The sequence below is a fragment of the Kogia breviceps genome, chromosome X (genome assembly GCF_026419965.1).
Source record: "Kogia breviceps isolate mKogBre1 chromosome X, mKogBre1 haplotype 1, whole genome shotgun sequence".
Classification (NCBI taxonomy): domain Eukaryota; kingdom Metazoa; phylum Chordata; class Mammalia; order Artiodactyla; family Physeteridae; genus Kogia; species Kogia breviceps.
In genome coordinates, this window is record NC_081330.1 from 68,973,765 (window position 1) to 68,991,521 (window position 17,757).

General features: G+C 41.7%; 1 protein-coding gene across 2 annotated transcripts in view; it reads left to right on the forward strand.

The window, feature by feature from the left end:
* The first annotated feature begins 1,176 nt into the window (after positions 1 to 1,176).
* The window catches only part of NEXMIF (neurite extension and migration factor), a 125,378-nt gene continuing 108,797 nt past the window's right edge, over positions 1,177 to 17,757 (forward strand). The window contains exon 1 of one of the 2 annotated variants that reach the window (XM_059050363.2): positions 1,177 to 1,802. The gene's annotated coding sequence lies outside the window, so the exon portion shown is untranslated. The remainder of the gene's footprint in view (positions 1,803 to 17,757) is intronic. The other variant, XM_067023491.1, reaches the window with a different exon arrangement.

Here is a 17,757-nt window from a genome sequence, read left to right on the forward strand (position 1 = left end):
AGGGTTGTGTGACAGGCCATTGAGGTTCTGTTGAGGATGACTGTGAGTGTTGCACATAACAGGTCTCAAAGCCTGAGCTTTGGCAGCAAAATGAGGCTGCAGCTGTGGCAGCAGATAAATTTGAAATTGGGCCCTGCCAGACTGGAGAAGCTGTGCTGTGGTAATGGCTTGCTGGAACAAGTGCACACAAAGTAGCTTAGTTTTACCCCTTGTGTTCTAGCACTAGCCTTTCCATCTTTTGCTCTGGCTCCTAGTTGTGGTGACTCAGGGGATTAGGCCCCAACATTATACCCAGAGCTGCAAGAGTGCTGAATGGTTCCTTCTAAGTTGCTCTCAAATCCCTTGCTGTTTCCTGTTGGGTTCCCAGGAATTCTGAAGGAAAATGACCACCTAAGGGATTTCTCTATGACAGCAGTCAGGCACATCCCATATCCTTCCAGGCACATTCACGTTTCCTTCTTCTCTCCTTCTTTATTCCCAAATACCCCTCACCCTTCTCCAGTTCTCTGGGGAATGTCCCTTCATCCAACCCTTCCAACACAACCCACCCTACTGGGGGCCTAGACTCTGAAGTTAAGGGTAGGTAGAGGTTGAATGGTTAGACGCTTAGTGGAAGAAGCCATTGCAATATTCTTCCCCAAACTTCAGAGCGCCCTCTCGGTACACATAACTACCCTAAAAGACGTGGGAGAGTGATGTCCAGCTGCGTGTCTGCTGGGGTAGAACGCGTCACTGGCGAGGTGGACTGGGCTGGCTGCAAGAATGCGGGGTGGGGGGTGGGGGTGGGGGTGGGGAAGGGGGTGCGCGCCCTTTATGACAGGTGGCCGCGCAGTGCGCGCTCCCGGGCGCCTGAGGGGAGGGAGGGACAGACGGACAAAGTGGGAGGGGGCACATGGGAAGGGACCGTAGAGAGGGTAAAGAGAGCGCGGGAGGAAAAAAGAGGGCTGTGGTGGGGAAGGGAGGTAGAGGGGGGATCGCGTCCAGCAAGAACAGCCCTGTTGGAGGAAACAATGGCAGGGGCAATAGCGATGGTGGCAGCCGAGTCAGTCCCACTCTGGGCACCTTTCTGAATGGGCAGAGGCAGCTCGGGGAGAAGAGGAGACCAGGCAGCGCCCGCAGAGGCTCTGAGAAAAGCGGCGCGGGAGGAGAAGGGGGAGGAGGAGGAGGTGGAGAAAGGCCGGGCGGGGGGGAGTGGGCAAGAGGCAGGGGGAGAACCCGGGAAGGAAAACCAGTAGCATCAGCAGCAGCAGCAGCAGCAGCAGCAGCAGCAGCAGCAGCAGCAGCAGCAGCAGCAGCCACCGCCACAGCAGTAGCAGTAGCGGCAGTAGCAACATTTAGCAATAGCTTTAACAGCAATAGCGACAGTAGCAGCCGCCCTCCTTCTCTCTCCTTCCCGCGGACGGCCACAGCGACCGCACTGAGCAGGGCTCCAGTGCCGCGCGCGCAGCCAGCTGGTGAGATAGCTCCGGCCCGAGCAAGCGGAGGTGCACGCTGACTCCAGGAGCAGCCGGCGGCCGCTGAGGCTCTGAGTTTCAGGGCCAGAACCTGATAGCTCTGAAGCCATCTAGCACCGCCGCAGCGGCGGCGCCTGAGGGAGACAGTCGCGTCCACCTGGCGGGCCTGGCGCATGGAGCTGAGGCAGAGGCGGCGGCGGCGGCGGCAGCAGTAGCAGCAGCGGCGGCGGGGGCAGCTCGAGCAGCTGCGGCGACGGCGGCAGCCCAGCCTTGACTGCGGCCGCTCTAGCCCCAGCGCCCGCTGCCTGAGCCCGCCGGCGACGTGCACCTCGGGATTCGGCCCGGAAGGTGAGTATGAGCGTTGCCATCCAGACCCCTGGCCTTCTCGCCGGCTTCCCGGTTGGTGCAGGGTGGCGGCGGCAGGGGGTGGAACGGATTGGGGGAAGCCGAGCGAGAAGAGGAAGGGAAAACAGAAGGGAGGACGTCTGTGTGAGAATGGCGTGCGTGTGTCTGTATACGAGGGAGTGAGGCCGCGAGGGCGAGAGATCCCGGCTAGCCCTGACAAGCACTGCAATCTAGGAAAGGCCTCTGTGCTTGCGCCGGCGTGTGTGGGGGGGGGGAGGGGAAACGAGCGGGCAGGAGCCGCCGGGCTCAGAGCCGGGCGGCGGGGGCCAGCTGAGTGCCGCTTCCTTTCGGGCCGGCTTTCGGGAAGATCCTGTCTGGGGAACGGACACTAACACTACACGCTCCGGCGCGAGCGGGCAAACGCACGCGGCGGCGGCGATTGGGCGTCAGGGCCAAAGCGGCAAAGGTGCGAAGCGCGGTCGCCGGCGGCTCCCGTGCGCGCTGGGCTGCCCTGGCGATCACAGAGCGCCCCTGAGCACGCGCCACCCGACGAAGGCCGCGGGCGGGTCTAAGTTGGGGGCCTACCGAGCCTCACCCGGCTTGTCACCTTTGCGTAATTGGCCCGCGGCCCCTTCCCGCTCTCGGTGGCAGTCGAATCGACGCTTTCCTGCGTGGCTTCTGGCGCTTCGCTCTGCCGCGCCCCGCAGCGCACGTCCGCTCCGCTCTCGCACACCCGATGGGGCGGGGAGGCCGCGAGCCCGCTCGGGGAGCGGGGCCAGGCTCCGGGAAAGTGTGGAAAACGCGCCGCTGAGTTGGCGCCGTTCTGCTGAGGAATCCAGTGGTTTCAGCATGACTGCTTCTTCCCGTCTGATCCGTGAGGGACCGAATAACCCGCGCAAGGTTTTCTTTTTTAGAAGTTAAAAAAAATGGCATACCCATTTCGACACCAGCACATTTGATTTTCTTTGAGCTTCTGCATTTTGGAATAAGTGGGTTTCGTATTTTGCTTCTGGGTTTTGGCTCCCAGCATATTGTTGAATTCTGTGCACAGCAATATACTTAGCTCTGTGGCCTTTTCCTAACATTCCATTTTCTACACTGTTATCTGAAAAGACATGATTTGTGTGTAGGGCTGCCAGGGCTGTATTTAAAAAGCATCTAAAGCACTTTAACCTGGGATTTGAATAGCTCCTCGGTTGTTTTTGGTGGAGGAGCAGTGTGTGCTGATAGTTGCTGAGATATTTTGCTTGGTGAGAAAAGGTGCTCCATGGTTTTCTGTGAACTATAGAGATCATTTGGGTTTCGGGGAATTAATCTCCCATAAATCTTTTACACATAGGGTAACATGACCAAACGTTTTATTTACAGCCATGACGTTCTCATGGCTAAGGAGAATTTACACTTATTTAAAACATATTTTTAGAAGGGAACAAAAAAGGCCTAAGTAACTGTCATTTTACATATTAACTGGGAAACCGGCTAATCAAATAAAACTGGCTGAGTGTCTGAAACTCTATCCCAGTGAAATATGTGACTGTGAATATAATTAACCATCTGTCTAGTGAGCAATTTAAATTTGGGCTGGTACATTTTTATTACAGTGTCTAATTTCTGGAAGACTTGGACATTTTACCCAACAGTAACAACAAAAACGTAGTCACTTACTAGGTCAAAGATTCACTTGTGTGATGGTGGGATTTCCCTTCCTCTTTCCAACACCTCATCTCTACTAATCCCCATACTCCCTGACCTGGGAGGTCAAAACAAACCTCTTGCTTTTGCAAATGGCATATTTACAATAGAGGAACTCAAACTAGGCATGGCAGCTAGTAATTAGACATTTTTGTTTCTTGGAAATACCTTCTAATATTTTACCTCCCACAGAACCTAGATAAATTGCATGCATTTGAGTTGAAAAAATATAATTCTTTGTGCACATGTGTTCAGATGGAGTAGGGTGATTCAACAAAATTTGTCTTGAAATTTGATTCTGTTTACTTTCTCTTATTCTAATTATCCACCTAGCTCTCCCATAGCTGTCCCAACTGCCCTTCCACACCCCACAGACACACACTCACATACAAAAAAAATCATATCCTTTTGACCTTATAGCCAGTTTTTTAGGTTAACGATATTCAGATCTGTGATTTTAACAGTATGTTGAGAAACTGCTTTTTGGGGGGAATAAACAGTGTACATGAAAGGACATCGTACATATTTTTAAAATGTTCCCTATGATGTGATTTTAACCAAAAATTTATTATGAGGGGAAAAAGAAATAGATTTTGGGTAAAAAGAAATAGATTTTGGGTGGAGATGAAGTGGCCCTGGGAAGATTAGATTTCAGAGACCTCCACCAAATAGCTGTTGTTAACACAACACAATGTAACGTTAACATAACATAATTAAAATGAACCACGGATTGATTGTGCAGTGAGCTAGAGATAGTCATTTAAAGGAAAATGCTTTTAAAACAAATATTTGGCTAAATAAAAGCTCTGATAAATGGGTAACAATTATGTAAGCACATGGTAGAATTTGATATATGTCAAGTCTGTTAAATAAATCAACCTGTTCAGTGAATAAATATTCGAAGCATCAATGCATTTTAAAACACGCACACGACACATAAGCAAACCTATTACACCCTGTTGCCAAAGTCAGACAAGCGCAGAACACTGCCGCTTTCTCTCTGTTTTACCCAATCTGTCTCCCTTACCTTTTCCTTTTTTTCCACAATTGTCTGATTACCTGTAAACTACCCAGTGAGGAGAGACAGCTAAAGATGTGGTGGTGTTGCCTGTGTTTAGGAGGTGGGAAAAGAGAGATGAGAAAAGTGATAAGGGCTGGATTTTAAACACATATGCTCATGGCTTTCTGACACAACGGTGGAGATCCCACTCTCACAGAAGTATTTGCTTAGGAGACGGACTAGCCTAACCAAAGAATCATTGATTGCAGTTTCTGTGTTCCTAAGTCCAGTTCTAGTCAATACTTTCTTTTTCTCCAAACCCTTTGCTAGGAAATGTGTTCCTTTTGGTCTCATTTTCTGTAGATAAGTACTATGGCTTGATGTCTTTCCCTCTCTTATTCTCTGGTAGAAAAAGGATTGATGTCTTCAGGACCAACTACTATGCACATAATCTTAATTTTTCTAAAAGGAACTTCAATAGGTCATCTCCATCTTCAGTAAGATGATTTTGATATAAGCAATTATCTACTATTTTCTCAAACACCCCAAAGTCCCATTTAAAAGTTATACCTCTCTTCCTCAGTAGCCCATTTAAAGTATTACACAACTAGCCTAAGCAAGAAGTTGCTCCTAATGTTTAACCTGAGGAGGTTTAGAGGTTAGAGACCAAGATTATACTGTGGGCCTGACTACTAGAGTAGTGCCAAGCTATCTTCCATTGACAGCCGGTATAGAGATTCATTTTGTTTGGGGGAAGTTAGAGCATTTCCTCTATGGAGGACTGTAAGTAGGATGGCCATATGTTGTGGTTTATACCTGTTGTCCCAGCATACTTATTTTGCTCTCAACTCTCCCATTTTGGACACAAAAAATTCTATGGTCACCCTAACTATAAGTCACCTTTAAATCAAACTGTACTTCTTGATATGGGGAGATGGTTATATTTGTAAAACTTGCATGCGCTTTGAAGATGTCATAGTCCCTAATCAGCTCAGTCTGTCTTTTTCCCAGCTAAGAAGTCTTTCTGGAGGTAGAATCCCAAAAATGATTCAGGCTTTGGGCTTGATGGAATTGGATTATTGGGCCTAAAGACATCCCTCCAAAATGCATTTGTGCTTACACACACACACACACACATACACACACAGAGGTGCTGTCTGCATGCTGGAGAGTGGCTGATCTTACTTTCATGAAAGACTGGTAATAGGTTATAAGCTTACAGCATATCAGGAGGCATTTAGGTTTAGAAAGATCATCCTGACCATAGTAGTTCTAAGACAAAAGAGGGTGGTACCAATTGAGGTGTGAATTCTTCTCTTTTTATTTTTATTTTATTTATTTATTTATTTGCTATTCCGTGCAGCATGCAGCATCCTAGTTCCCCGACTAGGGATCGAACCCAGGCCCCCTACAGTGGAAGCACAGAGTCCTAACCACTGGACCTCCAGGGAATTCCCTGAATTCTTCCTTTCTTAAATTTTTTTAATTGGAATATAGTTGATTTGCAATGTTGTGTTAGTTTCTTTTTATAACACGTTTTGAGAAGTACACAGGTAAATCTCTGTCCAGAATAGTTTGCATGTGGTCTTGTCAAATATACAAATATATGAATAAAATTTTAATATACATATTTATACTACATATACAGTAAGTCCCCTACATACAAAACTTCAAGTTGCGAACTTTCAAAGATGTGAACGTGTGTTCGCATGTCCAATCACGTAAGTTAGTTCACGTGTCTGGTGTACATTATCATGTGCATGCATCCTTTACAAGTGGTTGTGCTTTTGTGTACTTTACTGTACAGTACTGTATAGAGTACAGTAGTACAGTATCTTCATTTCAAGCCCAGGATGTCCAGAAGAAAGCGTAAAAGCAGCGGTGATGTAGCTGGTACTGCTAAGAAGTTGCAGGCGATAACGATGGAAACAAAAGTGAAAATAATTGAGAGAGTAGAGAGACAGAAGGAAGAAGTAACTGAAGAACCGAAGAGATTCACAAAGCAGGAAATGGCAAGGGGATTTTCTTTATTTGAGGAGGCCCTGTTAGTTTTGAGGCACAGGACCCGAACCTAGAATGGTACATGAAGGTTGCAGCAGCCGTTCAGAATGCAATCCAGTGCTACCGTGTCATCTACAATGAGAAAAAAAGAGCTACTACCCAGACATCACTGGATCATTTTTTCAAGAGGGTACATAGAATTGAATCCAACAAGGAACCAGAACCTGTGCCATCAACGTCAGGCCTGAGTGAAATTGCAGCTTGCCCTCCATCTGCTATTGCTGACGATCCTCCAGCTCTACCATTTCCCACCTCCTCTCCCTCCAGTCAGTAACTCTTCTTGCCTGTTCACTCTGTGCCAGCCCCTGGATGCCAGCTGTTGTACTGTACTACTGTACTTTGCAAGGTACTGTACTCTAAGATTAAAGATGTCTTCTTTATTTTTCTGTTTGTTTTTTATGTATTATTTGTATGAAAAGTATTATAAACCTATTACAGTACAGTACTATATAGCCGATTGTGTACCTAGGCTAACTTTGTTGGACTTATGAACATATTGGACTTACGAACGTGCTCTCAGAATGGAACTCGTTTGTATGTAAGGGACTTACTGTTATATATATTTCCATTTGCCTTTTGTGGAATGAACAACATGACTTTTTAAACTACCTTCCAGTCTTAAGTGTCTATGATTGGCTTTCATTCATCTAGGGTTAGAGTCAAAAGAAACTATGGCCCACAGGCCAAATATGACCTGCTATGGAAAAATAAATAATGTAGACAAGAAGAAAATGTGAAGCCATTTAGAGTTGCTTCTACAAATGTTTTCAAGCTTCCTCTTCATAACTGAGCTTTAATTAGGCCAGTGTTAAAATGAGTCCACATTTCCTGAACACATGTCTATCAGCTGATACCTAGGGTTTGGGAGATTGTCCAGAACCTGGTGGGGTGGCAGGGGGATGACCCCAAAAGTGAAATACACATGTGGATTTTGTTTGTTTGAGTCAAAATATCAATAGTGATCTTTTCTTTCCTGCCTATTGCAGTAACTTAAATTTTGTGGTGCTAATAAATTCTTCCTGTCTTCCTTTCCAATATTTGCCATGTCATTCCAGGCATCCATGTGATTTATTAACCCAGAGACCAGGTCTCAGCAACTTGTTTGAACAGAGACCTGCTGTCTCTTTAGTTACTAAATAACTGGAACACATTCTGAAGAAGAGCTTTATTGAGTAGGGGAGTAGAAAAAGTAGGCCATCACTGTCTAGCTTGGTGGTTCCTAACCTTTTTTATTTGGCATGAATCCCTTTGAAAATGTGATGAATGCCAAAGATTCTCTCTTCAGAAACGTGCTCATTTAAATATATGACACTTTCATACACTTTCAGAAAGTCTAACCATGCATTGTGAGTTAAAAACCTCTGCACTAGCCTTTGCCCAGTTGTTACAATAATTCTTGTTGCATGGCTGTCATGGTCAAGGTAACTTGAAATGGAAGACATGAAAACGACTCTTTCAGAAAAGGCTGTTATTAGTATACTTGTGGTTCGCAGTTACTGTTATAAGCATTTTTCTGATTAGCCTTCACAGACATTTTTTATTATGAAAAAGAGTCACTTACACTCATTTTGACATTACTATTCTCACCAAAAACAAGTCAAGTCTAGTTTCTCCAAATCCTTGACTTGTCAATTTTCAGATTCTTAAAATGTCTGTTCAGCACTCACTCTCCACAGGTTCATTATTAATATATAAAATACATTACATAAAAGCTCACTCATGCTTACCTGCCCCCATCTCTCTCTCTTCTTCATCTCCTGCTCTATCTCTATATATTCCTCTTAGCAAGTATCCTTGACAAAAATAGGAAACTCTTGTTAGCACTGATTGTTAAGTACAGTGATGGAGCCAGAGAGGGAGGTGGTGTCCAGATATCTTCATAAGGACCCTTGGAACTCGTGGACCTTTTGTAGTATTAGCCATCCTGGAGATCTAACATCATATATTAAAGGCAAAGCTCCTTAACCTCTGCAAACATGAATATATGTCACATCTGTGCCGTGCAGTTGTGATGGTAGGAATATGTGGTATTCCTGTCCATGAATAAATGTTCCTTGCCTGTCTCTTTGCTTCTTTTCTTAGCATTTTGGGGTATGGCAGAGTATGAGGGCTAATGGAATTCTAAATCTGGATGGATCTATTAATGATTATTTCTAATTCAATTCAGCAAATATTTATTGAGCATCTACTATGTGCTAAGCACTGGGATACTGGAGAAGAGAAAAGAATAAAACAGATTCTCCTGTCTTATAGAAAATTAATTTTGTTTCTGGCTGGGTCTTTTTACCATCTTTATTAATTTACCTTACCCTTTTTCTAATTTAATGCATTTTTCTATTATTTCTACATTCTCCCTGTTAGAAAATAAGTATAAATGTCCTCTTTTCTAACACAGCAGGAAATTCCCTACCAAACAGTTACCTCTAGCTAAGTTGAGACAAGATTTCCAGCCTCCATGGCACAAATGTTTCTGGTCTTATTTCTGCATTGGCTCAGCAGGCCCCATTTAATAGGGAGTAACATGTTTCTTTTCCCTGCAATTCTGAGGCAAGATTTCATCATTGATATCATTGGTGATGTGGAATTGCAGATAGCATTAGCCATGATGTGTTGACCATTGACTCAACATTTTAGTCCTTAGTTATTGACTTCTGACTAATGAATTGAATGTACTCTGCAAAAAGCCAGTTGTCCATCTTTGAGTGGGTTAGTTTTTAACTCCTAGTTGGTGATTATATTAATTTTCTATAGCTGCTGTAACAAATTACCAAAAACTTAGTGATTTAAAGCAACATAAATTTATTATCTTACAATTCTAGACGTCAAGAATCTGAAATAGGCCTCACTGAGCTAACATCAAGGTGTGAGCAGGGCTGAATTCCTTTCTGGAGGCTGTAAGGGAGACTCCATTTTCTTGTCTTCCAGCTTCTAGATTCTGCCCACATTTCTTGGTTCATGGACCCCCCTACATTCTCAAAGTTAGCAATGGTGGATTGATTCCTTACCTTGCATCACTTCAATATTGCTTCCATCGTCACATCTCCTTCTCTGACTCTCACTCTTCTGCCTCCCTCTTCCACTTTTAAAGACCTTGATAATTACATTGGGTCTACTTGGATGGATAGTACAGGATTATCTCCCTATCTCAAGGTTAGTTGATTTGCAAACTTAACTCCATCTGCAACCTTAATGCCCCTTGTACCATATAACCTAACATATTCACAGATTATAGTAGTGCCCCTACTTTGGAGGGTCATTACTCTGGCTATCACAGTGACTTGATTTTTTTTTCTTTCCATTTTGAAATAATTATAGATTCACAGGAACTTGCAAGGACAGAGAGGTCCTATGTACTTTTTACCCAGTTCCGCCAATAGTTATATCTTACATGACTATAGTATAAGACCAAAACCATGAACTTGATATTAGAACAATGGGTTTGTTTAGTTCTGTGTCATTTTATCACAAGTGTAGATTTGTGTACCACTACCACTATCAAAATAAAGTACTATTCCATCACCAGAAAAGATCTGTCTTGTGCTATCTCTTTATTGTTTTTTATAGTCACACTCAGCCCCCTCACCTCCACTATTCCTAACCCCTGGAAATCACTAATCTTTTTAAAATATAAATCTATAGTTTTGTCACTTCAAAAATGTTAATATAAATGGAGTCATAGAGTATGTGACCTTTTCAGGTTCACTTTTCTCACTCAGCATAATGCCCTTGAGATCTATCCAAGTTGTCTTCTGTATAAACAGTACATGCCTTTATAATGTTGAACAGTATTCCATGGTATGCATGTATCACAGTTTGTTTAACCATTTACCTGTTAGGGACATTTTGGTTGTCTCCAGTTTTTGGCTATTACAAAGAAAGCTGTGCAGGTTAGTGTACAGTTTTTTTTTGTGTGAACATGTTTTCATTTCTCTGGGGAAGATGCCCAGGAGTGTGATAACTGGGTCATATGGTAAGTATATGTTTAGTTTTTTAAGAAACTGCAAAACTGTTTTCCAGAGTTCCTGTACATAACTTATCACAGTCTACTAGTATCAACATTTTACCTGTTTAAATAAACCTTACCTCTCTTTAAGTCCTTTTATCCTCCCTCATTTATAATATTATAGTCCTAGATATTTCCTCTACATATATTTAGAACTATATCAGACAGTGTTATAATTGTTGCTTCAACTGTCAAACATAATTGAGAGAAGTCAAAAGGAGAAGCAAAGTCAATTGTATTTACTCTTACTTTTGCTCTCTGTTGTTCTTCCTTCCTTCTTGAGGTTTCAAGATTCCTTCTTCTATATTTTTCTTTCTGTTTAGAGAACTTCCTTTAGTCATTCTTTTAGTGCAGGTTTGTTAGCAGTGCATTCTCTTGGTTTTTCTTCATCTGAGAATTCCTTTATTTTTCCCTGCATTCCTGAAGGATATTTTCACTGCATATAGGCTTCTGAGTTGACAGTTCTTTTCTTTCAACTCTTCAAAAAGGTTGTGCCACTCCCTTCTGGTCTCCATGGGTTCTGAAATCTGCTGTCATTTGAATTGTTTTTTCCCCTGTTAGTAAGACATCATTTCTCATTGCTTTCAAGTTCTTTTTTAAAAAATGTCTGTAGTTTTCAAAAGTTTGACTCTGACGTGCATTGGCATAGATTTCTTTGGTTCATCCAGGTTGGAATACTCTTAGCTTCCTGAATCTGTAGGTTTATGTCTTTTGCTAAGTTTGGGAAGTTTTCAGCCATTATTTCTTTGAATACTTTTTCTGTCCTACCTTCTTTATCCTATTGTTCCAGGCCTCTTATAATGACAAGAAAGTTAGATGTTTCTTTATAGTCCCACAGAGACCCTGAGACTCTGTTCATTTTTTTTTTCAATCTAATTTTCTTTGTTGTTCAGATTGGATAATTTCTATCATTTTATCTTCAAGTTAGCTGATTCTTCCCTCAGTCCTCTTCATTCTATTGTCAAGCACATATGTTGGGATTTCTAAAAGAATTTTAGTTATTGTATTTTTCATTTCTAAAATTTCCACTTGATCCTTCCATATATCTTGTATTTCTTTGCTGAGACTTTCTATTTTTCATTTGTTTTAAGAGTGTTTGTAATTGATTATTGAAGCATTTTTATCATGGCTGCTTTAAAATCTTTGCCAGATAATTCTAACATCTCTGTCATCTTGGCTTTGACAGCTATTTGCTTGCCTTTTTCATTTAGCTTCAAATATTTCTGGTTCTTGGTATGATGAGTGATTTTTAACAGAAACCTGGACATTTTCATAGTACATTATGAGACTCTGGATCTTATTTAAACCTTCTGTTTTAGCTAGCTTTTTCTGATACTGCTTCAGCAGGGGAAGGGAGTGTGCTGCCTTTGTTACTGCCAGGTAGAAGTGGAAGTTCAGGTTCCCCACTCAGCCTCTGTTGACACTTGGAGGGCAGGGCTTCTCATTACTTCTGGGTGGGGGTTGGAATTCAGTCACATTTCAAGTGCTTAATACCCATATGTGGTTAGTGGCTACCATATTGGACAGCACATACATAGAACACTGTCATAGGAAGACAAGGGTTGGGGAAGGGAGCTTGGTCCTATAAGAATTGAGGTTTGGGGTTAGATACTGTGGCACAGGTAGAATACGACAAAGACTAGTTATTGGATTTGAGGTCTGTGGCTGGGGGTTTCTTCCAAAGCCTGAGGTTCTATGAATACTACAGAAATATGGGTACAGGGAACTTAACTGGACATTATCGATCCAGTAGAGTTGATAGAAACTATAGCATAGTATTAACCAAGTTTCTTCCTCTCAATCTTTGTAAGAGAGGTGGGGTGAAATGTTGCAGATTCCTATACCATTCCATTTGGTTAAAGGGAAATTCTCCCCTATTGGGGAGAAGTTTGTTTATTCATAGCAACTAACTCCACCTCCATCACTGAAGTAACCATTGATTGAGGAAATATTAACAGAAAAGAGTAGGTTATGAAAAGGGTATTCATTTGATTTGTAGAATCTAGGGTTTATTTGGCCTGTTGGTGGCCCCTGTGTTCTGATACTTGAGGCTTCCAGCATGCTCAGCCAGTTGGGAGCATTTGTGAAAGAGCTCTGTCTTTCACAGAGCTCCGTGTTGACTTGGCACTTTTTTTGTCCAAGGCCTAGAGAGTCAGTAGACCCTGTTACACAGCTTCTTTGTGCACTGGCATAACTGTTGCCTTCTCAAATCTCTCTTTGCTTAGACTTATACGAGTGTCCTTAATGGAGAGTCAGTGTTCACAATTTCCCCTAGGGGTAGTTCAGTAACATTTTCCCTTATTGGGTCTCTATATTTAGAAATACATCTTTTGAGTGTTTGCTTTTATGGACTACCTATGTACTTTATCTCTCAGCAAGGGAAGGGGTGTACCCATTGTCTATTGAATATATGTTATGTGTATGGTATATAAGTCACATTGCCTTTTCCCATAGCAAATCCTATATATGTAAAGCTGTGGCCTTGACATGTTAAGATGTTTCATAAATGGCATAGTCAAACCATTTGGCTAAATAAGTGAAAGAAAGGGAATTGTGCAGTGCTACTGTGAGTTTTTCAGATTTATTTCATTTGACTTAAAGCTAAACAAAAATGCATACTCATCTGAGGGAGAAGCAGTTTGGAAGTTAGGCTGTAAAGAGAGAGAGATAGGCATACTTTGTAACCCAAGGTCAAGGTATAGGTTGTAAATCCAGGACCGTGGCTCACCTAGATCCTTCCATATGTGTATTTGTGGGGAAGAGGTGTGTATTCCTGGTTTGTTACTCAGAGATATGAAGATAATATAGTGGGAGCAACCAAAATCCTGATTTGTCACTTTGTCCCTCAAGAAGTCTGCAAATACACCATTTAATTTTGAAGACAATGATCACTAGTTAAGCAGAGGAGCCAGAGGACCAGGATACTGTTATACATATCTGGGAAGAGAACCTGGAATCAACCTTCCTTGCCATTGATCTCACCCTTTTCCTATAAGCCACTGTTTTTGCCCTATTTCAACAATGCTTTGGTAGCTACACGTACATATATTTAGCACCTGAATAAATGGAAAGACCCATTTGTTTAGATAAGGTGGTAATGTCATGATATTTCTGACCCCAATGACTCATGATTCATCAAGGACAAGTCACTTCTAGCCAACCACTGAGAGATGCTGGAAAGCAGGTAGGTGGACTAATCTCTCCTTTTTGATTCTCACCTCTACCATTCTACCCTCAGGTATGACTTCGATATCTTCCAACACTGAGCACCATTGGTTAATGGAGGCCTAAAATGGATACAGCTAATGCCTGGAATGGGGTTCCTTTATTTTCTGAAAATTCAGTTTATTAGCAGAGGACTTTTGTTTGTTGGAAGATGTTTAATCACAGTTTTGATTTCATTACTTGTGATCAGTCTGTTCATATTTTCTATTTCATCCTGGTTCAGTCTTAGAAGGTTGTACCTTTCTAAGAATTTGTCCATTTCTTTCAGGTTGTCCATTTTATTGGCATATCATTGCTTGTAGTAGTCTCTTAGGATGCTTTGTATTTCTGTGGTGTCAGTTGTACTTCTTCTTTTTCATTTCTAATTTTATTGATTTGAGTCCTCTCTGTATTTTTCTTGATGAGTCTGGCTAAAGGTTTATCTTTATCTTTATTCTTCTCAAAGAATCAGCTTTCAGTTTTATAGATCTTTACTTTATTTTCATTTCTATTTCATTGATTTCTGCTCTGATCTTTATGATTTCTTTCCTTCTACTAATTTGGGTTTTGTTTGTTCTTCTTTCTCTATTTGCTTCAGGTGTAAGTTTAGGTTGTTTATTTGAGATTTTTCTTGTTTCTTGAGGTAGGATTGTATTACTATAAACTTCCCTCTTAGAACTGCTTTTGCTGCATCCCATAGGTTTTAGGTCATCATGTTTTCAATGTCATTTGTTTCTAGGTATTTTTAAATTTCCTCTTTGACTTCTTCAGTGATCTCTTGGTTATTTAGTAGCATATTGTTTAGCCTCCATGTGTTTGTGTTTTTACAATTTTTTTCCTGTAATTGATTTCAAATCTCATAGCACTGTGGTCAGAAAAGATGCTTGATATGATTTCAATTTTCTTAAATTTACCATGGCTTGATTTGTGACCCAAGATGTGATCTATCCTGGAGAATGTCCCATGTGCACTTGAGAACAAAGTATATTCTGCTGCTTTCGGATGGAATGTCGTATAAATATCAATTAAGTCTATCTGGTCTAATACGTCATTTAAGGCTTGTGTTTACAAATTCAATGCAATCCCTATCAAATTATGAATGGCATTTTTCACAGAACTAGAACAAAAAATTTTACAATTTGCATGGAAACAAAAAAAGACCTTGAATAGCAAAAGCAATCTTGAGAAAAAGAAAACAGAGCTGGAGGAAACAGGCTCACTGACTTCAGACTATACTACAGGGCTACAGTAATCAAGACAGTATGGTACTGGCACAAAAATAGAAATATAGGTCAATGGAACAGGATAGAAAGCCCAGAGATAAACCCATGCATATATGGTCACCTAATCTATGACAGAGGAGACCAGAATATACAATGGAGCAAAGACAGCATCTTCAACAAGTGGTGCTGGGCAAACTGGACAGCTACATGTAAAAAAATGAAATTAGAACATTCCCTAACACCATACACAAAAATAAACTCAAAATGGATTATTTAAATCCATTATCTAAAATCCAAAATCTAAATGTAAGGCCAGACACTATAAAACTCTTAGAGGAAAACATAGGCAGAACACTCTTTTGAGATAAATTGCAGCAAGATCTTTTTAAACCCACCTCCTAGAGTAATGAGAATAAAAACAAAAATAAACAAATGGGACCTAATGAAACTTAAAAGCTTTTGCACAGCAAAGGAAACCAAGGAAACCATAAACAAGATGAAAAGACAACCCTCAGAATGGGAGAAAATATTTGCAAACAAAGCAACTGACAAAGGACTAATCTCCAAAGTATACAAGCAGTTCATGCACCTCAATGTCATAAAAACAAAAAACAAATCCAAAAATGGGCAGAAGACCTAGATAGACATTTCTCCAAGCCAACAAACACATGAAAAAATGCTCAATATCACTAATTATTAGAGAAATGGAAATCACCACTACAATGAGATATCACCTGACACTGGTCAGAATGGCCATCAACACAAAATCTATAAACAATAAATGCTGGAGAGGGTGTGGAGAAACTGGAACCCTCTTGCACTGTTGGTGGGAATGTAAAATGGTATGGTCACTATGGAGAACAGTATGGAGGTTCCTTAAAAAAACTGAAAATAGAACTACCATGTGACCCAGCAATCCCACTACTGGGCATATACACTGAGAAAACCATAATTCAAAAAGACACATGCACCACAGAGTTCATAGCAGCACTATTTACAATAGCCAGGACATGGAAACAATGTAAATATCCATCAACAGAGGAATGGATAAAGAAGATGTGGTACATATATACAATGGAATACTACTCAGCCATAAAAAGGAACGGAATTGGGTCATTTGTGGAGACATGGATGGACCTAGAGACTGTCATACAGAGTGAAGTAAGTCAGAAAGAGAAAAACAAATATCGTATATTAATGCATATATGTGGAATCTGAAAAAATTGGTATAGATGATCTTATTTACAAAGCAGAAATAGAGACACAGACTTAGAGAAGAAATGTATGGATACCAGGGTGGAAAGTGGAGGGCGGGATGAATTGGGAGATTGGGATTGACATCTATGTATAAAATAGATAACTAATGAGAACGTACTGTTTAGCACAGGGAATTCTACTCAGTACTCTGTAGTGACCTAAATGGGAAGGAAATCCAAAAAAAGAGGGGATATATGTATATATATAGCTGATTCACTTTGCTGCACAGTAGAAATTAACACAACGTTGTAAAGCAACTATACTCCAATAATAATCTAAAAAAAAAAAAAAAAAAAGAATCCAGAGGCCTGCCTCAGACAGCTGGGCCACATATTAGACAAGAACACCTTCAAATTACTCTTTTAAATGAAAAGCCATTTGGGCATAATATGCACTGAAAGGAAACATGTGATCCTAGGTATGCTCCTTATTTTGCCCTCTGTCCTTTTGGTCTTCCTCAGCCTTTCTCTGGTCTGCATTGCTCTGACTCCACTCCCAAGATTCCTCTAGAAGGCCCTTAGTAATGAGCTTCTCCCTTCTGCATGTGTTTTACTTATGGCACTGAAATCCTGGGTGTCACAAAATGTAAGGCAGCATTGGCTACAGTGAGCTCAGAAGAGGATGCTGGGGCTACCAGCTGTTTCTAGACCCTCAGATAGAAGGAGTGCTTAGGCAGCTGGGATAGCCTGAGGCGGGAGAGGCAGCAGTGGATGATAGGGCAGAGAGCTGCTGTCTGGGCTTGTTGCTGAGATGGCCAGCTGAGAGTGACAGCTGTGTGTTCAGTGGTCCTGAGGAAGTAAAAACTAAGATTGGTATGTCTTCTTTAGGAGACAGTTATGTTAAGTGACCATAGGCACTAAAGCTGCCAAAAATAACACCTTATATTAATTCTATACACTCTCTCTTCTAGAGGATTCAAAGGGCTCCTATGTTTTATTTCATTTGACCTCACAAACAACCTCATGGACTTAGGAAAGGTAAATATTGAAGACCACATAGGACAAATTGCTTCTCCTCCCTGGGCCTCAGAATTTTCAAACTGTGAAATGAGGGCTTGGTCTAGAGCTAATCTCTAAGGTCTTTTCCCGCAGTGACAGTTTCCACAATGGTAACTTTTTCCAGATGTGGAAGTGGAGTCTCAGATACTTTAAAGTGAATTTCCCAAAACCACACTGTAAATCAGGGACAGAGTGATAACTACAGGCCAAGCCCTGATTCCTTCCCTTAGACTGCCCTATCAGTGGTCTCTTTGAATAGTGAGGTAAGGGGGACTTTCACTTCCAAACACATGAAGCCTGTGCTCATTCATTCCATTTAACACTCTCCCTCGCCTTCACAGCCCACCCCCCCTCACTTATCAGCAGAGCCTTTAACCTTCCACTTGATGTTGCCTGGGATCCATATCTCCTTTGACTATTGTTGCTTTCCTGGCATATTGTGTGGCTGGATGCAAGGTCATTGCTACCCTTAGAGAGCTAAGTGTGGAGCCAGCACTTTAGTTACATCAGCCAAGGGAGG